This window comes from Rutilus rutilus, assembly GCF_951802725.1.
Source record: "Rutilus rutilus genome assembly, chromosome: 8".
NCBI lineage: Eukaryota > Metazoa > Chordata > Actinopteri > Cypriniformes > Leuciscidae > Rutilus > Rutilus rutilus.
The window spans coordinates 30595100-30607648 of record NC_140222.1 but is presented as its reverse complement, the minus strand read 5'-3'; the positions used below and the strand labels follow the sequence as shown (position 1 = coordinate 30607648).

The 12549-nt window shown below is 49.2% G+C and overlaps 1 protein-coding gene and 1 long non-coding RNA gene across 2 annotated transcripts in view; both read left to right on the top strand.

Annotated features, from left to right (window-relative positions):
- The window catches only part of LOC311296136 (complement factor H-like), a 341142-nt gene that overhangs the window by 197957 nt on the left and 130636 nt on the right, over nucleotides 1-12549 (top strand). The gene's annotated exons all lie outside the window — the stretch shown is intronic.
- Nucleotides 7394-10197, top strand: LOC311296237. The gene is made up of 4 exons (XR_014628535.1): nucleotides 7394-7486; nucleotides 7588-7770; nucleotides 7856-7899; nucleotides 9813-10197. It is a non-coding gene; the product is annotated as an uncharacterized lncRNA (long non-coding RNA).

Sequence of the window (12549 nt, the reverse complement as noted above, 5' to 3'; positions counted from 1 at the left end):
CCCTTCTGCTGGCCTCCGTAACAGACAAAGAGCTGGTCTGAGGTCCTGACGCTTTGAATTCTGTCCACGTACATACGCAGAGCGCGAACGGGACAGAGCAAGCCAGGGCTGGGTCTGCCTCCTCCAGGGGCAGCGCTTGCAGGTTCACTACCTGATCTCTAAAGGGAGTGGTAGGAACCTTGGGCACATAGCCAGGCCGGGGTCTCAGTACAACATAGTTGTCACCCGGCCCGAACTCTAGGCACGATTCGTCGACCGAAAATGCTTGCAGGTCCCCTACCCTCTTGATCGAGGCCAGTGCAATCAGCAGCAAAGTCTTCAAGGAGAGAAGCTTTAAGTCTGCTGACTGCAAAGGCTCAAAGGGAGCATCCTGAAGTGCTCGGAGCACCAGGGAAAGGTCCCAAGAGGGTATGGAGGGGGGACGAGGAGGATTTAATCGTCTCGCCCCCCTAAGGAACCTGACGACCAGGTCGTGCTTTCCAACTGTTTTGCCATCTATGTGGTCATGATAAGCTGAAATAGCGGCAGCGTGTTCTTTGAGGGTGGAGGGAGACAGCCTTCGCTCCAACCCTTGCTGCAAGAAGGAAAGCACTGACCCTATCGAACATCTTCGGGGGTCCTCTCTGCGAGAGGAACACCACTCGATGAACAGGTTCCACTTCAAGGCGTACACACGTCTTGTAGACGGCGCTCGCGCAGAAGTGATGGTGTTAAGTACCTCTGAGGGTAAGTCACCTAGAACCTCCGCGTCCCACCAGGGACCAGACATGGAGTTTCCAGAGGTCCGGACGCGGGTGCCATAGGGTGCCCCGTCTCTGAGTCAGAAGATCCTTCCTCAGAGGAAAGGGCCAGGGAGGGACTGTCACGAGGAGCATGAGTTCTGGGAACCAAGTCCGGGTGGGCCAATAGGGAGCCACCAGAAGGACCTGCTCCTCGTCCTCCCTGACTTTGCACGGAGTCTGTGCAAGTAAGCTCACTGGGGAAAACGCATTTTTGCGAAGGCCCCGGGGCCAGCTGTGAGCCAGTGCGTCCGTGCCGAGTGTTCCCTCGGTCAGGGAGTAAAACAGCTGGCAGTGGGAGGTCTCTGAGGAGGCAAACAGGTCTACCTGAGCCTCCCCGAACTCTCTCCAAATCAGCTGAACCACCTGGGGGTGGAGTCGCCATTCTCCCGAAGCACAGCTTGTGATAGCTCGTCGGCCACACGGTTGAGCACACCGGGGACATACATGGCTCGAAGCGACCTCAGATGCTTCTGACTCCAGAGGAGGAGATGGCGGGCGAGTTGCGACATGAGACGGGAGCATAGACAACCTTGTCGGTTGATGTACGCAACGGTCGCAGTGTTGTCCGTACGGACCAGCACGTCTCTGCCCTGAAGCGGCTTTTTTAAGCGGCTCAGAGTGAGACGTGCTGCAAGCAACTCAAGGCAGTTGATGTGCCAATGCAGTTGGGGGTCCGTCCACACCCCTGACACTGCATGCCCGTTGTACGTGGCACCCCAGCCGGTGGGAGAGGCATCTGTGAAACCACAGCATGTCTGGACACCTGTTCCAAGGGGACTCCTGCCCGAAGGAACGAGGGGTCTGACCACGGACTGAAGGTCTGGCGGCACTCCGGTGTGATTGTCACCCTGTGAGTGCCATGATGCCACGCCCATCTCGGGACTCGGTGGAAAAGCCAGTGCTGAAGCGGTCTCATATGGAGCAGTCCAAGCGGGGTTACCGCTGCTGCCATATGCCCCAGGAGCCTCTGAAAGAATTTCAGTGGGACCGCCGTCCTGCCTTTGAACGTGTTCAAGCAGTTCAACACCAACTGAGCGCGCTGCTCTGTGAGGCACTCTGTCTGAGCGACCGAATCCAACTCCATACCGAGAAAAGAGATCCTCTGCACGGGGGCGAGTTTGCTCTTTTCCCAGTTGACCTGAAGGCCCAGCTGGCTGAGGTGCCTGAGCACGAGGTCCCTGTGTTTGCATAACTGATCTCGAGAGTGTGCCAGTATGAGCCAGTCGTCGAGACAGTTGAGGATGCGAACGCCCTGTTCTCTCATGGGAACAAGGGCCCCCTCTGTGACTTTCGTGAAGACACGGGTAGACAGGGACAGGCCGAAGGGCAGGACCTTGTACTGATATGCTCGACCCTCGAACGCAAGCACAGAACGGCCTGTGTCGAGGAAGAATCGAGACATGAAAGTACGTGTCCATCAGGTCGATCGCTGCAAACCAATCTCGGGGACGGATGCATTCGAAAATGCGTTTCTGCGTGAGCATTTTGAACGGTAGCTTATGAAGGCTCCGATTCAAAACTCGCAGGTCCAAGATTGGTCGTAACCCATCACCTTTCTTGGGTACAATGAAGTAGGGACTGTAGTGCCCTGACCTCAAATCGGCTGGAGGGACTGGCTCTATCGCGTCCTTCGCCAGTAGGACTGCGATCTCCGCACACAAGACATGGGCATCGGCTGCTCTCACTATAGTGGAGTGGATGGCCCGAAACTTGCGGGGACGCCGGGCAAACTGAATCGCATAGCCGAGCCTGATGGTCTGAATGAGCCAGCGAGACGGACTGGGGAGCACTAGCTAGGCTCGCAGAGACCGTACAAGCGGGACCAAAGGGACCGTAGGCGTACCCGGAGTGGGGCAGCGAGGTGGAACACAGGGGCTCGGCTCGGGAGGCTCTCTCTGGGAGGCGGCCCGCAGCGGAGTCTGAGTGTGCTGTGCAACACTTACCCGGTTCCACGAGGCAGGAGGTGCAGGAGGCGGCTTGGTTGCGTTCTCGAACCGCACACTGTTGCCTGCTGGCGATAGAAGAGGCGGATGAGAGTGGTGAGGATTCTCTCCTCCCACTGCTCTCCTGGCCCTCTTCAGACCCAGGGATAGAAGAACTGCTCTTTTTTTTTTTTTTTTTTTGAGAATTTAGGTACCACTGTGACTCCAGTGGTGGAACACTCAAAAGATTTGTTCCCCGGCCCTCACCGGGTGAGAGCAGCTCCACCCATCTCCGGGTCACCCATCTCAGGGGTGATTGCTTCACCGACCACTTAAACAGTGGCTGAGACGGGCGGTGTCATCCTCCTGCAGCGGACACAGTAGAGCAGGCTGTGCCGGAGTGTTGTCTTTTTTTTTTTTTTTTTTTCAGGGGATGACACCCTTGGCGACGAGTAGACTGAGGGGCGGCCCACAAGGCACTCTGGTGGTGCGTCGGGGAAAGCGCTTCAGTCTGCTGCTAACTGCGGAGAACTGCTGGGCCAATTCTCAACAGTGTCGCCGAAAAGGCCACCTTGTGAGATGGGAGCATCGAGAAAGCGTACTTTGACGACGTCTCGCACCTCTGCAAGGACAGCCAGGGGCGTTTCTGGACCACCAAGGTGGACATCGTCTGGCCGAGGGCCTGCGCTGTGACTTGAACACGGTCAGTCGACAAGTGCAGCTCAACTCCGGCTCAGAACTACCCTCGTGCAATAAGAGTGCCTTGGCCTCGCATGCAGGGCAGAGGTGGCTCGCCAGAGGCACAGCCACCCCACCATCGAGAGTAGCGAGAGAGGTGAAAACTCATGCAGAATTTGGCACTTTTGGCGTTCCATATTTTGGCACCAATATAGCTCCATACTCCTAAGTTTTCAATGCACATCCGAGAAAGACCCGGGAAAGCATGGCTGTCAGTTCTGAATCTGATTCAGCATAAGCACACACACTATTACAGTGGGAACTCAGCATATCCTCATTTCCAGAACAAAACAGGCCCTCTCTCCGATGCAGCAATCGACATCTGCCCTCAGCTGGAGCCCTGAATGAAACGCTAGGTTCCTCCAGTTTTGAAGGACCAGCAATCCCATCCAGAAGCTGCACAACTTGTGATGCGCTAGAGAGGGAGGGGCCCTAGGGGGTTGGTTCCCCGAAGGAGAAGCCCTCAGCTCTCAGATCACCCAAGCCATTCTACTGAAGTAGACCTCTCCTGGTGGCCACCAGGGAGGGCGCTACAACGGAGAATAGACAAGGAGACCGCGCACCTAGAGCGCCGAGCGAGCGCTGGGTTGCCGTGACAACCCGCGCTGCAGCCCGACAGCTCGACGGCACACGACACGCTGAGGAGCGAGAGATCCGTCGGGTTTTCCCCGCGGAAGCTCTCGCCGATCTCCACGGTCCCCCAGAGTGTCGAGCAGACCTGCAGCTGTGCTTTTACACACAAGCAGCGGCTGGCCAACAACAGAGGGGACTCAAACTTTCCGGAGAAAGAAGAGTTGACCGGCGTGCCGACGTGGTCATGTTCCCGTGCGAGAACATGAACCACCCACGAACACGGTCTCACATGTTTCCCAGGCATGCGAGACAGTGATCGTGGCCGTCAGTGAGGACAGGAAACGACCGCAACCAGAAACACACGGGTGGAATGTCATCTTTAGAAAGACGCAACTCACACCCATGTAAGCTCTTTCAGGGAAATACTCTCCTTGGTACTGAAGCACACAGGGGAACGTTCGCAGCGGACACAGACAGGAATGCAACCTGTTGTGCGCTGTCTCTCTTCACGGCGGTCTTACCAGCCATAAGAACGGCTATTCAGCGCTCTTGGCGCACCGTTACCAGCTGTGAAAACAGCTTTTTTGTTTTGCTCAGTAACACAAAAACAAAGAGAGAAAAGAAAGTCGACCCCACTGCTGCGCTGTATCGCCCGCACCAGACACGAGAGATCATCTTGAAGAGCTTGCTCGTTGTTTGATCACTCAGTAGATTAAACAGCATCGAAACGCTTGGCTCCGAAGCAAAAAGCTGAAGTGCAATCGCACCAGCTGCTCGTTAAATACCCGCGCTGCGAGGCTGCACAGCTGATGCAAATGATTGCACGCCAATATGCATTGGCTCAATTAGTTTCACTCGAAGTAGATTGGCCTCTCTAGCGAGATTCCTATTCGTCGTTCACCACGACGTACGTCGTAGTGACCGGACGATAGGGAACTAAACATTTAGACTATTTTAGCACAAATTATGAGCTTATTGACGATTTTTTATAGTTCTTGACAAAATTAGAACTTTTTTTTTTTTTAAGAAAAGTTTTGGGTGGGCCTGTTGAAAAGTGGGTGGGCCTAGGCCCGTCAGGCCCACCCATAACGCCGTGCCTGATATCTATATATATATATACTGTATATACAGGATATATATTCTGTATTAATGTGTATGAAGCGTAATCACACACACACATACAGACAGTCACTTGCTCTCAGAGACTGGAGATCATGCTTTGACCAGAAACATTCAAGAGCACAGAAATTTGTAGTCAAATGCTGCCCCAAGACTTCCATCCATCCATCCATCTTCTACCGCTTATCCGGGACCGGGTCGCGGGGGCAGCAGTCTAAGCAGGGATGCCCAGACTTCCCTCTCCCTAGACACTTCCTCCAGCTCTTCCGGGGGGACACCGAGGCGTTCCCAGGCCAGCCGGGAGACATAGTCTCTCCAGCGTGTCCTAGGTCCTCCCCGGGGTCTCCTCCTGGTGGGACATGCCCGGAACACCTTCCCGGGAAGGCGTCCGGGAGGCATCCGGAAAAGATGCCCGAGCCACCTCAACTGACCCCTCTCGATGTGGAGAAGCAGCGGCTATACTCTGAGCTCCTCCCGGGTGACCGAGCTTCTCACCCTATCTCTAAGGGATCGCCCAGCCACCCTGCGGAGAAAGCTCATTTCGGCCGCTTGTATCCGGGATCTTGTCCTGTCGGTCATAACCCACAGCTCATGACCATAGGTGAGAGTAGGAACGTAGATTGACCGGTAAATCGAGAGCTTCACCTTGCGGCTCAGCTCCTTCTTCACCACGACAGACCGGTACAGGGACCACATTACTGCAGAAGCTGCACCGATCCGCCTGACAATCTCCCATTACATCCTTCCCTCACTCGTGAACAAGACCCCAAGATACTTGAACTCCTCCACTTGAGGCAGGAGCTCTCCACCAACCTGAAGCGTGCAAACCACCCTTTTCCGACTGAGAACCATTCACACTCGGCTGCAAACCGTCCCAGTGCATGCTGGAGGTCCTGGTTTGATGAAGCCAGCACGACAACATCATCCGCAAAGAGCAGAGATGAAATCGTGTGGTCCCCAAACCTGACCCCCTCTGGCCCCTGACTGCGCCTAGAAATTCTGTCCATAAAAATTATGAACAGAACCGGCGACAAAGGGCAGCCCTGCCGGAGTCCAACATGCACCGGGAACAAGTCTGACTTACTGCCGGCAATGCGAACCAAGCTCCTGCTCCGGTCGTACAGGGACCGGATAGCCCTTAGCAAAGGGCCCCGAACCCCGTACTCCCAGAGCACCCTCCACAAGATGCCGCGAGGGACACAGTCGAATGCCTTCTCCAAATCCACAAAGCACATGTGGATTGGTTGGGCAAACTCCCATGAGCCCTCCAGCACCCTGTAGAGGGTATAGAGCTGGTCCAGTGTTCCACGACCGGGACGAAAACCACACTGTTCCTCCTGAATCCGAGGTTCTACTATCGGCCGGATTCTCCTCTCCAGTACCCTGGCATAGACTTTCCCAGGGAGGCTGAGAAGTGTGATCCCCCTATAGTTGGAGCACACCCTCCGGTCCCCCTTCTTGAAAAGAGGGACCACCACCCCGGTCTGCCAGTCCAAATGCACTGTCCCCGACCGCCACGCGATGCTGCAGAGGCGTGTCAGCCAAGACAGCCCCACAACATTCAGAGACTTGAGGTACTCAGGGCGGATCTCATCCACCCCCGGTGCCTTGCTACCGAGGAGTTTCTTGACTACCTCGGTGACTTCAGCTTGGGTGATGGACGAGTCCGCCTCCGAGCCCTCAGCCTCTGCTTCCTCAATGGAAGACATGACGACGGGATTGAGGAGATCCTCTAAGTATTCCTTCCACCGTCCGGTGATATCCCCAGTTGGGTCTGCCGAGTCTGTCCAGCTTCCTCCCCTGCCATCGGATCCAACTCACCACCAGGTGGTGATCAGTTGACAGCTCCGCCCCTCTCTTCACCCGAGTGTCCAAGACATACGGCCGGAGGTCGGATGAAACGACCACAAAGTCGATCATCGACCTCCGGCCTAGGGTGTCCTGGTGCCATGTGCACTGATGGACACCCTTATGCTTGAACATGGTGTTCGTTATGAACAAGCTGTAACTAGCACAGAAGTCCAATAACAGAACACCACTCGGGTTCAGATCAGGGGGGCCGTTGCCCCAAGACTTTTATTAGTATAATCGCGGACACTAAATGCTGCTCAAAAATGTACAGTATATGAATATAATTTTTTATTTATTTTTTAAGTGGGATTTGTCCACCACCTCCATATCTGGAGGTGACTACAGCATCATCAGTACATGGAGACTACAGCATCATCAGTACGGAAAAAGATGTGATTACAGAGGTATCGTACACTTGCCAGTCTTACTATTTGCTGGACAAGCAACAGGAATCTTATAAGTGTGTGGATGGAAAATGGGAGACTCCTCCGAAATGTCTGAGTGAGTCATTCAATGACAAATTAATTCTCTTTTGCTTTTTTGTAAAAACAAATCTCTAATTGTTTTGTATTGTTTTTCACTGGACGATGTATCTGTCATAGGGCCTTGTGAAATTGATGACATAGTTGAGAAGTACAATCTACAGCTCCCTACAGAAAAGGTCTATATAACGCATGCTAACAAATATAGGCTTAACTGTACAGCTGGATGGAATACTGGAAGTGGGATGAGAGCATATGTGGACGTGTCGTGTTCTAATGGGTATCTTCAGATTGACAAAAGTTGTGAGTAATGTTTCTCATTTTCAGTCTGAATTAGTCACGTTGGTGTTCTGTACATTCATTTATTAATTTGTTTGTTTTTTTCCAGGTGATACACAAAATAACTGAAAATAAACTAGAGTGGTAGTTGAGGTAATGTAACCCAGTTCGATTTTAAGAATGACTTCTAGTATTTACTTTCAGATGTTTTTAAAGGGGCCATGTGTAAAAATTGAGGTAAAAATATCCCAAAAATGAGCTACACAGATCAAAAGAATGAGAAGAAATAAGGGCGATGATGTCATTAAAAAAATGTCAAGCTATAGTGTTGCAGAGATATCAACCTTAATTAGCATTAGCATTACTAGCCACGGCCCGACAGGTGTCGTAATACCAGTTTCGGCCATGGGAGGCGGTATACGGGCAACATAACCACCAGCCAAACATGCAATACACGAATAACTCGCACGGCTTGTAGGCGTACTTGAACCTGATGTCAATCGTGTGGAAAGTACAGCCCACTACTACATTTCAGTTCAGGGAAGAGAGCGGAAGGATGGCTGAAGCCCTTGGCAAGAGACCCCTACCACCACACAAATAAAATACAAGCACAAATAAAATCTGATAAGAAAAGGAGCCGAACCCGAGTAAAAATCGGCACTGCTTTCCATCGCTGGAGACAACTGATGGACATGAAAGAAATTAGGTTCGACTCCGAACTTGCAACATTTCTTTTGGATTGGCAAGTAAGATGCTGTTAGTATTTCGCTAGAAGTTTGTTTTATATGTTTGTGTAGTTTTTTCGGGAAGTTAACATAGAAATGTATTGAAGGCTGTTCGATAAACGTGCTAATGTTAGCGATGGCTAACCGTAGCTGCGTTTGATAATTAGCTCTAACTTACCCACAGATCCGATCCGTTTTTCACCTGTTATCTACCAGAGCCCGTCTCTACCAAGCTGATGCTAAAATGTAACATTACCTAAGAAGCTTGAAATGTCTTCGATGATAATGAACCCCAAATAGACGCACGCAGGGTCCAAAACTAACACCCGCCAAGTGCCATATGCGGGTAGATTTTCTGTTTGGCGAGTAAATCTCAAAAGGCTATCCGCCACACTGGCGGGTGAACGTTCATGCCAAAATATGACATTTTAAGCGCGCAAGCGCTCTTCTGCCTCTAAGAACTAGCAGAGAGAGCGAGCCCCGGCCGCGCGCGCGCGCACTCATTCACTATATTCAGAGCGGTCAAGTTTCCCCATACTTTTTGAAAAGCGTCCTTGACAGGGCGGCCAGAGCTTCTTTGCAGCTCAAGTCGGCGGCGGTGTATACAGTTTTAGTAACGCTCTATCTGTTGACGGCGCTGAGGAAAAAGCTCCCGCCACTGGAAGAAGCTGTCGCCGCTCATTTGTGTCCTCCTGCGCACCCATCAAAGCCGTGCAGAACGTCTTCAGCACTTACGGATCGCGCATACTCCGCCGCTGGCCAGGCTGCTTCTGCTTTACACACCTTGGACGCACGAAACGTAACGGAAAACATTGCAAGGTGTAATGAGACCGAATGTTTTTTGGTGACTAATGATAACTTAGCTAGAAGTGGTATTGCTAATGAAAATCAAACTTGATATATGCGGCTAAATTAGCTTCAGGCGGGCAGCATAACGTAACACTCTAAATGGATGTTGTTGTCCCTATTTCCACTTGTATATGTGCAGCTAAGAATGTAGGGGCGGAGCATAGAGACTATGCCGTTTCTCGTTTGTTACTCTAGAGTAGACCAATTCACTTTCTGGAGGTATACTGCCCCCATCTGGTATGGAATGTGGAGTATGACTTGATTTTTTTTGCCAGACATGACACATGGCCCCTTTAAGCACTAAATGTTGATATATAAAATGACTACTGCAAACCCAAACTGATGAATATTAAATATTTTCAGTGGCCTAATAATGTAAAAATTCAGCATGTAATTAGGTTTATGAAGACGGACAGACACACTCAAGCTTGTATCTCATTCTCATTCAGCTACAAATATTACTTATAGAATTATATATTATCTCTGTCACAGCCACCAGCTGGAGTGCCCATGATCTCCCTCAGAGAACACTACTTCCATCTGCTTTCTCAACATGAACTACTTTTCCCATAACCCATTGCTCGGAATAACTAGTGTTTTGATTACTTTCACCTGTGTGTTATTATTTTATTTACTCTTACCTATATAAGCCCTGTGTATTCACTCATTCGTTGCGAAGTCTTGTATGTTGTTACACTGCATTTCTGAGCGTTATCATGGTTTCCTGTGTCTTGGTTTTTTGATTATCTTCCCGTATTCTTGATTTTCCTTTTTGCCTGTGTTTTCAACCCTGTTGCTTTTTTAGATTGTTTGACCCTTTGCCTGTTATATGGACTATGATTCTGGATTGCCCCAATAAAGCTGCATTTGGATGTTCCACCCAAGTCTCTGAGCCGTTCGTAATAATCTTACAGAAATTGTTTGTATTTATTATATTTTAATATTAATTTAATGACATTTGTGATTAGAAACATGTTAGTAATTATAGTGACTTGGGTGTGGATTTTAGTTGCAGGGACCATCCGTTGGCCCAACGACGGAATCCAACGGCCTGGCGAAGGTATAATGCGTTTGTCTTTTCAGCGAAAAAGTTCACTTAATTTATTGGAATTTAGTTTTAGTATTACTTTAGCTCTATGCGTAATCTGACTCCAATTTCAAATGATAATCAAATTTAGATTGTGTTTCTGATTAGAAAATAATCATAAATATTGATTATGAATTAATTTAGATCTTTGATTATTCTGGGCATCTCATAATTTCAAATATTCGTTCATTACGGACCTAGTGTCACTTTGAGACGTCACGTCGCGAATGTGCGCTCACGATCACAAACTAGCTAGTCCTGAAATAGTCAGAGGGTGCAGTGCAAGTATTTTACCCTATGCGGCCGCTCACTGCAGACCCATAGGTGTAATTTTTATAATATTTGCAGCGTACAACATGCTAAGTCAGTGAATAGTCAGAAATCAGAAGGTCTTCCTAAGATGTGCCCCATGGTCCATTCAAAGTGCCTTTAGTTTGATCTATCCTGGACAAAGATTTGCGGAAACACCAGACTACACTTTTAATCTACTGAAATGAATGATTTCTGAAACTTCAGAGTAAATCAAGATGTAACATTTATTTGTCAGGTAAAAATGTATCATGCCAATTACAGAAGTAAATGATTAAGTTGAAGTTGGGGGGAGTTGAAGTCAAACAAGGAGACAAGGAGATAAGTTTGGGCAGGACAAGGTCCTGTGCTCTGTCTTTGCTATCTGCTGTCCAGGGTGCATTTTATGGCTTTATTGCAGGGTGCGTTTTGTCTTAGCAGGAAAATCAGTCCTTAGTTAAACATATTTCTTGCATTATTTATGCATTTTATTTATGCAAAACATTTGTTTACGCAAACTCAGCAAAAATAAGTCACCTTTTCAGGATACTGTATTTTAAAGATAATTTTGTAAAATCCAGATAAACTGTACAGACCTTTATTGGAAAGGGTTTAAACAATGTTTTTCATGCTTGTTTACTAAACCTTAACAATTATTGCACATGCACCAGTGAAAAAGTCCTTAAAGGGGCATTCCACCCATAGGAACATTGTTTTTTATTGAAAGTGGGTCATATATGTAGTCGAAATGTAAAATAAATTTTGAATTTGGTGCCTTCGTGACCGAGGAAAGACAAAAAATAACTTCAGGACGCATTTGTATGAAAGACAACAACTCCCACAATGCACCACATTGCACAGCTCCCCAAGCCACTCCCACTAATCCAGAACAGCGCATATCTGCCTATAAGAGAAATCACTCTTCCGTCTACAAGGCTAGCTACCACCAGAGCTTGAAATTCATTTCACACAAAATGTCTAGTTAGTTGGCGAACTCATTAGTGCATTACTCCTCGTTTGTATTTCTTTCGAAAAGGTGAATTATTGCATGGTACCTGGATGTTCAGTCAGAACATATGCGGTGCGAAACTAGGATAGTTCACAACACAAACATCCGTGTCCTCGTCTGATTCAGAGATTTCGTCCAGGAGAAATTGTCATCGTTGAAATTCTTTGCCGCAGACGGACTCTATCTCTGTGTTCGTAGTTGCATCTTACAGTCTATGAGTTGCATAGTGAGATCACCGGCGCCACCAGTCCGCCCTAACTCGAGCCAGTCCGGGCTCCTCGTCCGCGGCAAGCAGGTCTTCTGCCTCGGCTGCTCTTCGCTATAATGCGGCTTGTAAAGGTAGCCACAAACACCTGATTCAAGCCTCAGACTTCTGAAATCTTCTTCTTCTATATCATATTGAGTACTCTCCTCCGCTATAGTCATAACTGTACATCTGTCTCCACAGTGTCTGTTAGCTTAGCTTCAAACAAGATGGAGGATATTGCTTTCAGTTTCAGAGAGTAAAGTCCCACCCACTGATCTGTAATAGGTCTGTAGCGTGAGCGTGTCCCGCCCCCTTGGAAAGATGAGGAACTAGTGCTTGTAGTCTCAACAGAAATCCCCCCCTCTTATACTTCCTCCGACAATGACGCAAAATGACGTTTTTTGCGTCATTGTGGGAGGAAGTGTAAGAGGTAAATAACGGATTTCTCCCATCTCAGGGGAAAATGAGAGAGTGTTGCACGACCATTCAATAGTATGACTGGGTTTCTAACAATGCAAAGCTTAGTGCAAATGGGTGGAGTGTCCCTTTAAGACACAAACAATTTACAGAGAACTGAACAAGTTATGATAACTGAACT